We start from the raw sequence: 14,715 nt of genomic DNA on the forward strand, positions 1-14,715 counted from the left end.
GTTACTGTCGGCTTCCTCTTTTATGGCTGTTAACATTTGCCTTATGTACTGAGGTGCTCCTGAGTTGGGTCCATAAATATTTACAATCGTTATATCTTCTTCTTGGATTGATCCCTTGATCATTATGTAGTGTCCTTCTTTGTCTCTTGAAATAGTTTTTATTTTAAAGTCTATTTTTTCTGATATGAGAATTGCTACTACAGCTTTCTTTTGATTTCCATTTGCATGGAATATCTTTTTCCATCCCCTCACTTTCAGTCTGTATGTGTCCCTAGGTCTGAATTGGGTCTCTTGTAGACAGCATATATATGGGTCTTGTTTTTGTATACATTCAGCGAGCCTGTCTTTTGGTTGGAGCATTTAATCCATTGCCATTAAGGCAATTATCGATATGTATATTCCTATTACCATTTTCTTAATTGTTTTCGGTTTGTTATTGTAGGTCTTTTCCTTCTCTTGCATTTCCTGCCTAGAGAAGTTCCTTTAGCATTTGTTGGAAAGCTGGTTTTGTGGTGCTGAATTCTCTTAGCTTTTGCTTGTCTGTAAAGGTTTTAATTTCTCTGTCCAATCTGAATGAGATCCTTGCTGGGTAGTGTAATCTTGGTTGTAGGTTTTTCCCTTTCATCACTTTAAATATGTCCTGCCACTCCCTTCTGGCTTGCAGAGTTTCTGCTGAAAGGTCAGCTGTTGACCTTATGGGGATTCCCTTGTATGTTATTTGTTGCTCTTCCCTCGCTGCTTTTAATATATTTTCTTTGTATTTAATTTTTGATAGTTTGATTAATATGCGTCTTGGCGTGTTTCTCTTTGGGGTTACCCTGTATGGTACTCTCTGTGCTTCCTGGACTTGATTGACTATTTCGTTTCCCATGTTAGGGAAACTTTTGACTATAATCTTTTCAGATATTTTCTCAGACCCTTTCTTTTTCTCCTCTTCTTCTGGGATCCCTATGATTTGAATGCTGTTGCATTTAATGTTGTCCCAGAGGTCTCTGAGACTGTCCTCAATTCTTTTCATTCTTTTTTCTTTATTTTGCTCCTTGGCAGTTATTTCCACCATTTTATCTTCCAGCTCACTTATCCGTTCTTCTGCCTCAGTTATTCTGCTATTGATTCCTTCTAGAGTATCTTTAATTTCAGTGATTGTGTTGTCCATCACTGTTTGTTTGCTCTTTATTTCTTCTAGATCCTTGTTAAATGTTTCTTGTATTTTCTCCATTTTGTTTCCCAGATTTTGGATCATCTTTACTATCATTACTATGAATTCTTTTTCAGGTAGGTTGCCTATTGCATCTTCATTTATTTGGTCTTGTAGGTCTTTACCTTTCTCCTTTCTCTGTATCGTATTTTTTGTCTTTTTTTTTTTTTTTTTTTTTGATGGGTGGGGCTGTATTCCTGTCTTACTGGTTGTTTGGCCTGAGACATCCAGCACTGGAGTTTGCAGGCAATTGGATAGATCCAGGTCTTGGTGCTGAGATGAGGACCTCTGGGAGGCCTCACTCCGATTAATATTCCCTGGGGTCTGAGGTTCTCTGTTAGTCCAGTGGTTTGGACTCAGAGCTCCCACCACAGGAGCTTGGCACTGACCTCCAGCGTGGGAACCAAGATCCTGCAAGCTTTGTGGTGGGATTAAAAAAGAAAGAAAGACAGACAGACAGAAAGAAAGAAAGAAAGAAAGAAAGAAAGAAAGAAAGAAAGAAAGAAAGAAAGAAAGAGGTAGTACAATATCAAATAATAAAAAACAAAGTAAAATTTGAAAGATAAAAAATATATTAGGAAAAATAAAGCTATAATTGAAACAACTACAACAAGGTAAAATAAAACCACAACAACAAAAACAGGGAGCAGAGGGAACAAGCGAAAAGGAGAGAACAATAACAAAGTATAAAGAATAAAATAAAATTAGAAAAATAAAATATTTATTAGGAAAAATAAAAATATAAAAGTGTCAACAACAATGAATCTACAAGGTAAAACAATTCCAATCTAAAAGAGAAAAAAGAAAAAAAGAAAAAGAAAAACCTTGGCTATGGGGGCGGAGTTTAGGTGGGGGTGGAACTTAGTCAGGGGTGGGGTTTAGGGCAGGGCATTGTTCAAGCGTGGGGCAGGACCTGTGCTTAGTACCTGCATGGAAGTGGAGTGGTAGCACTTGGAAAGGCGGGCCTCTGGAGTGTGGGGTTCTGGAGTTTGGAGTTAGGACCCTGGGTGAGGGTGTGTGGGTGGGGTTTAGTCCCCGCTCGTTGGAGGGGGTCTCCGAGTGTAGAGGTAGCACCCTGGGTGGGGGTGTAGGGGCGGGGCTTGGGCTCTGCAGGACAGGAGGGAGGCTCCGGGGCAGAGGATTAGGCCCGGGAGCCCAACAGGCTTCCTGGTGCCTAAGTAGACAGGGAAAGCACTGGCCGCGTCCCCTTGCGTTCCTTCGCACCCCTCCCCCACCGTCTCCCCCAGGGTCTCCCCTGTCCCTGCTGGACCCCTAACTGTGGGTGGGTCCTACTGGTTGTAGGAACTGATTCCCTCCCCCAGCCACCCCTCAGGGGTGCTGTTCTCATAGGTCCGGCCTTTACTTTTGCTTCCCCTTCCCTCCCTCCCACTCCCTCAGGACCCACGTGGCTGGAGGGGGCCTAGGTAGGCAAAGGATCAGGCCCAGGATCTCAACAGGCTCCCGGGGGCCCAAGTGGGCAGGGGAAACCTGGCCACTCTCCCTTTTGATCCTCTGTCCTCCCAGTGGTCCCCCAATTTCCCCTTTCGGGCGTGGGATCCCTTTCCCTCCCCCAGCCACCCCTCAGGGGCGTCAGTCCCATCCTGCCTCCACTTCTCCTCCCCCTTCACTCCCCACACACCCCACAAGCTACCCGGTCGCTGGGGGCTCCTCCCGTCCCTTTAGGTGTCCGTGGTCCCCCACTGGTGCCTGGTAGGTGCCCTAGTTGTACAGAAACACGAATTCCCCCACCTCCTAGTCCGCCATCTTGATACGCCCTCGAGGTGGACATTTCTAATCGCAGACAACTGAGGCAGAATGAGATGATGGATGCATTTTTGTAGGTGATACTCATTTGCAGTTTCCAGCCTCAAACATAATCCTGTTCTATCTGCAATTTCCTATTTCTGCCAACTTCTATCCCAGGAAAAGAAAGTAATTAGGGCCCTCAGGTTCTGCTGTTTTCACATCTGTCCTCTCCCCAGATAACTCTACTCCCAGGTGGACGGTTGTAACTTAGGAAGGTAGAGCTGCTGCATCAAGTAAATAGCAAAGGACTTAATTGGATACTAGTGTCTCTCCAGGTTTTGGTGGGAGGGATAACTAAACCTAAAGACTTTGGTAGAATTATTGATATTTTTAAGCCAGTGTAGAAAGTTGCTTTAAATTGAGTGAGGGAGATAGTTAATTAAATTTTTTTTCCACTTAATCTAAAAATCAGGCTAGGAAGCTGGAATTGCTATGGCTTCAGGGGAAAGAAAAGCAAAAACTGTTTGAGGTCAGCACAATCTCAATAACCAAGTTAGAAAAGTTGGAAAGTTACGCTATTTTTCCTTAGCCTCATCTTGTTCTCAGTAATTGCTTCCTTTCAACCATAAAGTTGTTTAGTGTAGGAGAGATATTCCAAGGCTTCTCTTTATATTCACTGCTGCAAGATCCCATTTTAGCATAATTACAGTCTTGGAGTTGCAGAGACAGGCTCACTCTATCTAGCTGTGCAGCTGGCTTTCTCAAATGACAATGGGATGCTCACCAGCTTAGTGACGGCCAAGGCCGTGAGCCAGGGGGAGGCCCTCATGCGGAAATTTTGCCCTTGCTTTGTCTGCATTTCCTCCGTGAAAATGGGGAAATGGTTTAGAATTTTAAAAAGCACTGTTTTAATTCTCTTAGGGCTTTTGAAGGGATGTGCTGAGCTTCAAATGCAGATTTCAGAATCCTAAATCAGCGATTATTCATCTTTACATCTCCGACTGATATTACAGAGCAGAAACAACAAAAAAGAAAGATAAATTTTGTAGTACTCTTCTCCTTGTCCTTCTTTTTTTTTTTTTTTTTTAACATCTTTATTGGGGTATAATTGCTTTACAATGGTGTGTTAGTTTCTGCTTTATAACAAAGTGAATCAGTCATACATAAACATATGTTCCCATATGTCTTCCCTGTTGCGTCTCTCTCCCTCCCACCCTCCCTATCCCACCCCTCCAGGCTGTCACAAAGTCCTTGTCCTTCTTCTTATATTTCTCTTTTCTTTTTGTGAGAAGATTAAAGAAAGTCTAAATTTGCTTGCCTTCTTTACCTGCAAGATAATTCCATATTCAGCTTGCTTATTTGCTACAGAAGTTCTTTCCATGATTTGCTAACCAATAACTGTTCACACTCAACCCTCAGTTATCTACTTAGAGACTTCTGCTTATAAATACTTTGATTTCCCTGCTTCTCAGTAAGACCAGGGCCCTTTCTGTCTTCTACCCAGCTTACCCAGATGTACTGTCCTCTGCCCCCAAGTTCTGTACATTCTTCCTTCACACGAATTCTTGCATCCATCCCCTTTCTATTTCACTTATCACAACTTTAGTTCAGGTCTTTACATCTCTTTCTCAATTATTACAGAAGCTTCCTAAATGGTCCATCTACTTCCAGGCTTTCTCTATCCAACTTTTAAAGGTTTCAAATCAACTTTCTTATAGCACCATTCAAAGAGGCATGAACAAAAAAGACTTATACACCATCCATGATGTGTCAAGTGCCAAAACTGACACTTGGAATACATAGGTGAAGGATACTCTCGTGAGTGGACTTTCTGTTCTGATCCAATTGATGTCTTTTCTAGCTCAGGGACAGGCTCCATATATCAGTGGTTCTCAAATAGAAGGCCTTTTTGATTGTCCCAGCGGGGGTGGAGAAGGGAGTTACTGTCATCTAGTATTTAGAGGCCAGGGACGCTGCTAAGCAACCTACAATGTAGAGGACAGCTCCCTCCAACAAAAATGGAACAGTACAAAGTGTCAAGTGCCAAGATGGAGAAAGTGCACATGTTAATAGATAATTCATCAATTTCCCCCTCAGTTCAATGCCTCCCATCTCCATGTAATCAAATCCTACTCATTCTCCAAAGCTTACTTCAACTCCCCCTCGCCCAGTTCTCTCCCTGAATTCCTAAGGCACTTTTGGTCGGAAGCACTCCCTATGTGTGTATCATTTTCCTTTGGAGATAGTGCTCTGTGTCCCATGCACCCCATCTTGTCAGAGTATTGCTGCTGAAAGTCAGTGGGTCCATATTCTACTTTAGTGTCCACACTAGCAAGCACAGGGCCCCACATATATTACACAATCAGTAAATATTTATAACTCAGAAGTTGAATCCATTAGCACGGAAATTGACAGCTGAAGTAGTCAGAAGAGAACTTGCTACAGATTTGAGATGAGGGCAATTAATCTGCAACTATCTCATTAAGAGAAAAGCCAAGGGAAAATGAGAATATAAAGAAAGGGACAAGGACATCAGGATGTACTGCCTAGGATAAAATAGTTACAGTATGCAATTAATCAGATTCTTTTATTGTGGTAAAATACATGTAACAAAATTTATCATTTTAACCATTATTAAGTGTGCAGTTCAGTGATATTAAATACATTCATATTGTTGTGCAACAATCCCCACCAACCATCTCCAGAACTCTTTTTTTTTTTTTTTTTTGGCCATACCATGCAGTTTGTGGGATCTTAGTTCCCTGACCAGGGATTTAACCCACATCCTCAGCAGTGAAAGTGCAAGGTCCTAACCACTGGACTGCCAGGGAATTCCCCTGAACTCTTTTAATTTTGCAAAACTGAAACTCTATAAAAAATAGAAACTCGGGCTTCCCTGGTGGCGCAGTGGTTGAGAGTCTGCCTGCCGATGCAGGGGACACGGGTTCGTGCCCCGGTCCGGGAGGATCCCACATGCCGCGGAGCGGCTGGGCCCGTGAGCCATGGCCGCTGGGCTTGCGCGTCCGGAGTCTGTGCTCCGCAACGGGAGAGGCCGCGGCAGTGAGAGGCCCGCGTACCGCAAAAAAAAAAAAAAAAAAAAGAAACTCATTTAAAAAAAAAATACCTCCCTTTTCTCCTTTCTTCCACTCCCTAGCAACCTAGAGAGTGGAAGAAAGGAGAAAAGGGAGGTACTTTCTGTCTCTATAAATTTGACTACTCTAGGTACCTCATATAAGAGGGATTATGCAAGATTCGTCCTTTTGTGACTGGCTCATTTCACTTAGCATAATATCTTCAAGGTTCATCCATGTCATAGCATGTGTCAGAATTTCTCTCCTTTTTAACGCTGAATAATTTTCCATTGTATGTGTATACCACATTTTGTTTATCCATTCATCCATCAGGGAACACTTGGGTTGCTTCCACCACTGGCTATTGGGAATAAAGCTGCTATGAACACAGGTGTATAAATATATGTTCAAGTCCCTGTTTTCATTTCTTTTGAATATATACCCAGAAATGGAATTGCTGGATCATGTGGTAATACTATTTTTAATTTTTTGAGGGATTGCCATACTGTTTTCCACAGCAGCTCTACCATTTGACATTCCCCAAAGCAATGCACAAGGGTTCCAATTTCTCCACGTCCCTGACAGCACGTGTTCTTTTCTGTTTTTTTTTTTTTAATAATAACCATCTTAATGAATGTGATGTGGTATCTCATTGTGGTTTTGATTTGCACTTCCCTGATGACTAATGATGTTAAGCATTCTTGCATCTGCTTAAGCGGCCGTTTCTATATTTTCTTGGAGAAATGTCTATGCAAGTCCTTTTCCCATTTTTAAAAAAAATTTATTTATTTTATTTACTTATTTTTGGCTGTGTTGGGTCTTTGTTGCTGCATGCGGGCTTTCTCTAGTTGCAGTGCGCAGGCTTCTCATTGCGGTGGCTTCTCTTGTTGCAGAGCACGGGCTCCAGGCTCGCGGGCTCTAGAGCACAGGCTCAGTACTTGGGGTGCACGAGTTTAGTTGCTCCGTGGCATGTGGGATCTTCCTGGTCCAGGTCTCGAACCCGTGTCCCTTGCATTAGCAGGCGAATTCTTAACCACTGCACTGCCAGGGAAGCCCATTTTTTAATCAGGTTGTTTGTTTTGTTGTTGAGTTATAGGAGTTCTTTATATAATCTAGGTATCAATTCCTTATCAGATATACAATTTGCAAATATTTTCTCCCATTCTGAGGGTTACTTTTTCACTCTGTTGATAGTGTCTTTTTTTTTTTTTTTTTTTTTTTTTTTTTTTTTTTTGCGGTACGCGGGCCTCTCACTGTTGTGGCCTCTCCCGTTGCGGAGCACAGGCTCCAGACGCGCAGGCTCAGCGGCCATGGCTCACGGGCCCAGCCGCTCCGCGGCATGTGGGATCTTCCCGGACCGGGGCACAAACCCGTGTCCCCTGCATCGGCAGGCGGACTCTCAACCACTGCGCCACCAGGGAAGTCCGATAGTGTCTTTTGATGCACAAACATTTTTAATTTTGATGAAGTTCAATTTATCTATTTTTTTCTTTTGTTGCCTGTGGTTTTAGTTTCACATGGCCAAATTCTATGTCATGAAGATTTTCCTCTGTTTTCTTCCCAGAGTTTTATAGTTTTAGCCCTTATGTTTAGGTCTTTGATCCGTTTTATGTGCATTTTTGTACATGGTGTAAGTTAAGGGTTCAACTTCATTCTTTTGCATATGGATATTTAGTTTTCCAACACCATTGATTGAAAAATCTGTCCTTTCCCCATTCAATGGTCTTGGCATCCTTGTTGAAATCATTTGACCATATATGAGAGAGTTTATTTCTGAGTTCCCTATTCTATTTCATTGGTTTATATGGCTGTCTTTATGCCAATACCACACTGTTTGTTTACTGGGATTTTGTACAAAGTTTTGAAATGAGGAAATGTGAGACCTCCAACTTTGCTTTTCTTTTTCAAGATTGTTTAGCTCTTTGGGATCCCTTGAGATCCCACATGAAATTTTAGGATGAATTTTTCTATTTATGAAAATAATATTGTTGGAATTTTGATAGAGATTGCATTGAATCTGGAGATCAATTTTGGTAGTATTGACATCTTAACAGTATTACACCTTCCAATCCATGTACAGTAGATGACTTTCCATTTACTTGTGTGTTAAGTAATTTCTTTCAACAACATTTTATAGTTTTCAGAGTACAAGTCAATCAGATTCTTTTTTAAAAGAAGTTATTTTTTCAAACAATATAATGAGAACAGTAATGGAAGTTTTAAAATAGGAGTTATTCATCCTAAATCTCATTTCCCAAACAATCATTTGGCTTCACTTTCCCCTGTCTCCTTCAAGTCTTGTCTGCATGTATACATGATATCAACAAAATTGCAATCATTTCATGAATCCAATTTTGAACCTTGGTTTATTTACTTATTATTATACCCTATTCATTTTCCATGTTGTCATATAATCACTTTAACAGATTCTAAGGATGCTATACTAACAGTGAACTCTGGGAAGGGGAAGGGCAGTCGGTGGGCTGATCTTTGGATTAGGGGTAGGGATGGAAATACTCTTTTTTTTTTTTTAAACTTCCCAAAGTAGCAAAAACCAATACTTCCTTAGCAAAATGAAAGCAAGGGATTTAGAGATTGTTCTGGGGAAACTGCTTTACTGATTGAATGGGAATAGTCACAATTCAAGAAAATATATTGACTGATTTTACCAGTGCTGTCTGAATATTCTCTAACCCTAACTCTAAAATGTAGCATTTAACATTTGGAATTCATCTTGAAAGAAAAGCATCCCAAAGCATCAAGAACATTTATTTGCTACACTTATTACAGTGGATGACTGAAATATTTATATCCATCTGTAATTTTCAGTTACAGAAACTTTCAGTTTTCAATAGCTATTCAGAAATTCTATGAAACTGGATAAAATGCAAATAGGTTTTTTGTATGAAGAGGCATTTTAGTCATATTTGATTTTATCACCTTTCTTGGAATGAAAAACTAAGCTGACAGTGTTAAGTGTTGAATTGGGAGGTATGAATTGGTAAAGACAGGTTTGGGAACACTTACCATGCCAAAGTTTATAATCAGAGTAGTGAACATGCCCCTACAGCAAAAGCAGCCTGTCTCCTAGAATTATCTCTCCTCAGATAGTTAGAAGGAGCCTGTACATACTTGACTGCACCAATGAAAACCCACTGCTTACCTTTCTTTTACAAGATTTATGCCATTTTGTGGATGCATTTAAGGACAAAATATAAGCATGGATCTTGGATTCTTCCTTTCTCTGGCTGCCTGCCACCCGCCCTCCCTTTTATTTTTCTTAATTTAGGGGCCATGTATTTCTAATCAGACTTACTAAAGATATTATGGACCAAAACTTCCATCAATTATTTTTCTTCTTCTTCTTCTTTATCATCATCACCATCATCATCATGAGATTTTTTTATATGAAATATTTTTTTATTTTATATTATTTTATTTTTTTGATGGGTCATATGGTAGTTCTCTTTTTAATTTTTTGAGAAAATTCCATAATGTTTTCCATAGTGGCTGCACCAATTTACATTCTCAACAACAGTGCACAAGTGTTCCCTTTTCTCCATAATCCTGATCAACACTTGTTATTTGTTGTCCTTTTTTATTATTATTAATTTTTATTGGAGTATAGTTGCTTCACAATGTTGTGTTGATTTCTGCTGTACAGCAAAGTGAATCAGCTACACGTATACATATATCCCCTCTTTTTTGGGTTTCCTTCCCATTTAGGTCACCACAGAGCATTGAGTAGAGTTCCCTGTGCTATACAGTATGTTCTCACTAGTTATCTATTTTATACATAGTAGTGTACATATGTCAATCCCAGTCTCCCAGTTCATCCCACCTCCCCCCTCCCCAGCTGGTATCCACACATCTGTTCTCTACATCTGTGTCTCTATTTCTGCTTTGCAAATAAGTTCATCTGTCTCATTTTTCTAGATTCCACATATAAGCGATATTATACAATATTTAGTTTTCTCTTTCTGACTTACTTCACTCTGTATCATCAGAGATTCTTATTCTAGTTTTAAAACTATCTATACTGTCTTAATAAGTCACATTTTTCTAGTATCACCACTTTCTCCAGGTTCAAGAATTGAGACCTGGGTAAAGCAATCACAGTGTTCCTTTTAACTAATTTCTAGTGTTTGTTTCCCACTCAGTGTAAAATGGAATATTTTTTTATACTGGAATATATTTTGACAGTCTGGGATTTAAAACTTTTTTTAACTCCTAGAGACCAGCCCTGAAAGATCTGAGATTTTACTTAAGAGGTTAAAGTAACAAATACCCCCACTGAATAGCTCCTGGAGAACTGGTTAGTTTAACTTTTTATGCTGGCTGCCCAAGGTGGTCTGCTTCCATCTGTGGGGCACACACTTTATTGTAGAGCTAAGAATGCATACACTTCATCCAGTCATTTTCAACATGCACGAGGGTAGTAGATAGCTCCATTAGGCAATGTCAGAGATGATAAATGTGTCCAAATTACTAGCCAGAAATGCTTAGTAAGCATCAGAAGATGGGTTCTGCTTTCCAAATTATTAAGCAGATTATTCAGAAATACTGAAACATTCGTTTTTCATTGCAGATTGTTGACCAGAAGCCAGGGACAGCTGTCTTCCTGTAATGCCCCATGGCGACGCCCACAGGAAATTTTCCCTTCAGCGTTCAACCCACTAAAAGGTATGAAAGGATGTGCAGTCATTTAGCATCCTTGACATCTAGGATTTGACTGAAAGGTTTTATGCAGAGAAACCCATGGATCCTGGAAGGTCAGTTGTCTACCTTTAGATGAATTTGTTTCAGTAATATCAATTTGTCTGGTTTTCTCTGCATAAAAATAATGAAATGGTCACAGTATGTATATGCATTGTCTGCATAAATGTATCGTAGGCCGTCTGTATGCATCTTTCTGGGAAGCAGGCCTTGGATCTAAGTCATGATAAATTTAAAATATGTCATTTTCCATGGAGCAACTAAGCCCGTGTGCCACAACTACTGAGCCTGCGATCTAGAGCCCATGAGCCACAACTACAGAGCCCACGTGCCACAACTACTGAAGCTCATGCGCCTAGAGCCCATGCTCCACAACAAGAGAAGCCACCTCAATGAGAAGCCCGCACACCGCAGCAAAGAGTAGCCCCAACTCGCCACAACTAGAGAAAGCCCGCTCACAGCAACAAAGACCCAACGCAGCCAAAATAAATTAATTAATTTAAAAAATAAATAAAATAAAATATGGCATTTTGCTTTGATTCTACAAAAGGTAGAGTGGAGAAATTAACCATCTTTAAGGAACAGTTTTTGAAAATGAGGTCCTAGGACTGTCTGCATCAGAATGATCTGACTTTAACAATTTTATATTTCAGAGTTTCACCCCAGGTAGGGCCTGGGCACCCTGCTTTTTAGCAAACACCTAGGGGATTCTGATACAGATGGCCCCATCATCTCTCATCTAACAAACACTACCCTGAGGAAACAGCAGAGGACTCCGTCAGAGGAACTGAGCTGTATTCTCCCCTTGGTGCAAGGACGGAATTGAGCATTTCCAATACTGAATTATTTTAGGCAGAACTAGTCATAAAAAGGACTTAAGGGCAGTTAGTATCATTACTTTGACAGCTGTCAACTTATTCATCTTTTCTCATTCTGGCATTTCTTCAATTTTTCTCCATGATGAAATGAACCCTTGTGGTCTAGCCATGGACCCTCAGTTATTCTCATTCATGGCTTTGTAGCTCATTAAAGAGCAGAGAGCTATGCATCATCATAGGGGAATGAATCATTAGGGAATGATTCAGTTATCAAATGATTATCCTTTTATTAGTAACTAATAATGTAATGGTGTGACTAGAATTCTAGCTGGATTTTCCCTTCTGACCACTAGAATATTTTATTTTATTTTTTAGTGCTTTCCTTTTTTAAAATTAATTAATTAATTAATACATTTTTTTTTTTGGCTGCGTTGTGTCTTCATTGCTGTGCACAGGCTTTCTCTAGTTGCAGCAAGCAGGGGCTACTCTTCATTGTGGTGTGCGGGCTTCTCATTGCGGTGGCTTCTCTTGTTGTGGAGCACAGGCTGTAGGTGCACAGGCTTCAGTAGTTGTGGCACGCAGGCTCAGTAGTTGTGGCTCATGGGCTCTAGATTGCAGGCTTAGTAGTTGTGGCACACGGGTTAGTTGCTCCGCAGCATGTGGGATCTTGCCAGACCAGGGCTCGAACCCGTGTCCCTGCACTGGCAGGTGGATTCTTAACCACTGCACCACCGGGGAAGGCCCTAGAATATTTTAAATAGAAAGCGTACAATAGGAGGTATAGGAAAAATATAGGAGGTATAGGAACATTTTCTCTGAATGATTTGAAACCATTTCTTACGGAACTTGTATAAAGTAGGTAGAGTTCTTATTTAATGCTTTTCTTATTGCTTGGGAATTCCTCAATCTCCTCATCAATTCCTTTGATGAGAACACACCGCTGTCATACTCCTCTGCTTGCCATCAACCACGTGCCCCTCCTCTTCACTAAGGGGTCTCCAACTAAAACTTTCTCTACACCAGAATTTGTTCTACTGTCAAACTGTGCCTATTCACTTATTAATAACAATGCAGAAATTATAAATTAAATATTATCAAACAAATCCAACAATACTTCAAAAGAATGACTCACCAAGTCCAAGTGGGTTTCATTCCAGAGATGCAAGGGTAAGTCCGTTTTAGGAACTCTATTAACTTAATTCATTTTAATAGATCTTGTAAGAAAAGTCATCTAATATTACCTACACTGATGCTGGAAAAGCTCTTGAAAAAAATGTACATCTATTCTTCATAAAAACTCTCAATCCCTAACATGACTGAGTAGATCTGTCTTAACCTGGAAGCCTTCATCATACTTAATGGGAAACCACCAGGATTATTTCCACCAGAGTCAGAAACAAAGGATATTTATTTACTCACACTTCTCTTAAGAGGTCTTGCAGTAACTGGTAAATCTTGTGGACTTTGGTATTCAACTACCACTACCAAGGTTCAAATCCCAACCTTGCCACCTAGAACCTGTGTGACTGTGGGCAATTTACTTAATATTTCTCTGCTGAGTTTCCCTTTCTGTAAATGGGGTAATGATAATACTTAAAATCTTAAGGCTGCTTGCTATGAGGTATTAACAGGTTGATAGGAACAAAGTAATTTGATAGGTGCATGTAAGTGTTTGGTAAATATTAGCTACCATTGCAATTATTTAACATAATTTCTGAGGCAGTAGACAAACCAAATAGAAAGAAGAAGGGATTTAGAGGTGTTAAAAGAAGAAATAAAATTATCTACATTTTAGTTACTATAATTGTAAAACTTAAAAATCCAAGAATGTACTGAAAAACTACAACAAATAGTAAGAAAATTCTTTACATAGCAGGGTATAAAATTCACATACACAAATCAACAGAGCTCATGTGTTTGAAGAAAAAAATGAATGAAAAGAAAGGCATAGCATGTTCCTGCATAGGAAGACTCAACATCATAAAGATGTTAATCCTCTCTAAATTAAGTTATAAGTCTGACACTGTCATTAATAAAATACAAGGAATTTTTAAAAAACTGGATAAGTTGATTCTAAATTTCATGAGCAGAACAATCATGTGGGAAGTTACAGGGAATTCCTGGAAAATAAGAGTGTAAGTGGTAATTTATTTCACCAGATGTTAAACAATATATAGTCTCAATAATTTTTAGCACACACATAGACAGATTGACTGAATAGAATCTGAGCTTGAAATGAACCTGAACTCATACAAGAATTTAGCATACAACAAAATTGTCATCTAGAATCAGTTGGGAAAAAAAGAACTATTCCCCACTTGCAAAAAAAATAGTGATGGGGTAACAGCCATATGGAAAAATTAGAGGCAGTTCCTGTCAAGAACTGTGATGAGTCTGAGATTTTACCCTGCTTGTAAGCTAACAAGCTGGCCTGCTAGGTTTTCATAGATGCTGTCAGAAGACATGAGACTCCTAGGTCAGAGACAAAAGATTTTCTTGCTCATGGACCAGCAAGAAGCATGAGCTTCACGATTGTGTTAGTTCGTCTTGCTCCCTAGGTAATGCAGAGTTTGGTCCAGATGGAAGCTGCATACACAGTGGGTTTGTGTCATGGTTGAGGAACTCTGAGCGTAGGCAATTCTCTATCTTATAAGGGGACTGCTAGCAAATCTGATCCAAAGGGAAACATTACCTTTATCACGCTGGACAACAAACAAATCTGCCCTTCGACATGGAGGAAAACACTATTTCTATCTCCCAAGGCTGATTATTATACAAACATCCTTGAAAAGATAGTTCAGAACAAAAGCTGTCACAAGATGCACAGAAACATGAGAGATCCATGGAGAATCAACTCCCCACAGACCCTTACCTTTCCCTTATACCAAGATAAATTCCAAATGGATCAAAGAAGTAAACGTTTACCAAAAAGTAAGCAATATAAGAATGATAGGGCTTCCCTGGTGGCGCAGTGGTTTAGAGTCCGCCTGCCGATGCAGGGGACACGGGTTCGTGCCCCTGTCTGGGAAGATCCCACATGCCGCGGAGCGGCTGGGCCCGTGAGCCATGGCCGCTGAGCCTGCGTGTCCGGAGCCTGTGCTCCGCAGCGGGAGAGGCCACAACGGTGAGAGGCCCAAGTACCGCAAAAAAAAAAAAAAAAAAAAAA

The 14,715-nt window shown here is 40.2% G+C and overlaps 1 protein-coding gene across 1 annotated transcript in view; it reads left to right on the forward strand.

Annotated features, from left to right (window-relative positions):
• The window catches only part of APC (APC regulator of WNT signaling pathway), a 191,527-nt gene that overhangs the window by 19,193 nt on the left and 157,619 nt on the right, over positions 1-14,715 (forward strand). The window contains exon 2 of the mRNA XM_082836192.1: positions 10,604-10,698. The gene's annotated coding sequence lies outside the window, so the exon portion shown is untranslated. The remainder of the gene's footprint in view (positions 1-10,603; positions 10,699-14,715) is intronic.

Source organism: Leucopleurus acutus (genome assembly GCF_964270905.1).
Source record: "Leucopleurus acutus genome assembly, chromosome: 3".
NCBI lineage: Eukaryota > Metazoa > Chordata > Mammalia > Artiodactyla > Delphinidae > Leucopleurus > Leucopleurus acutus.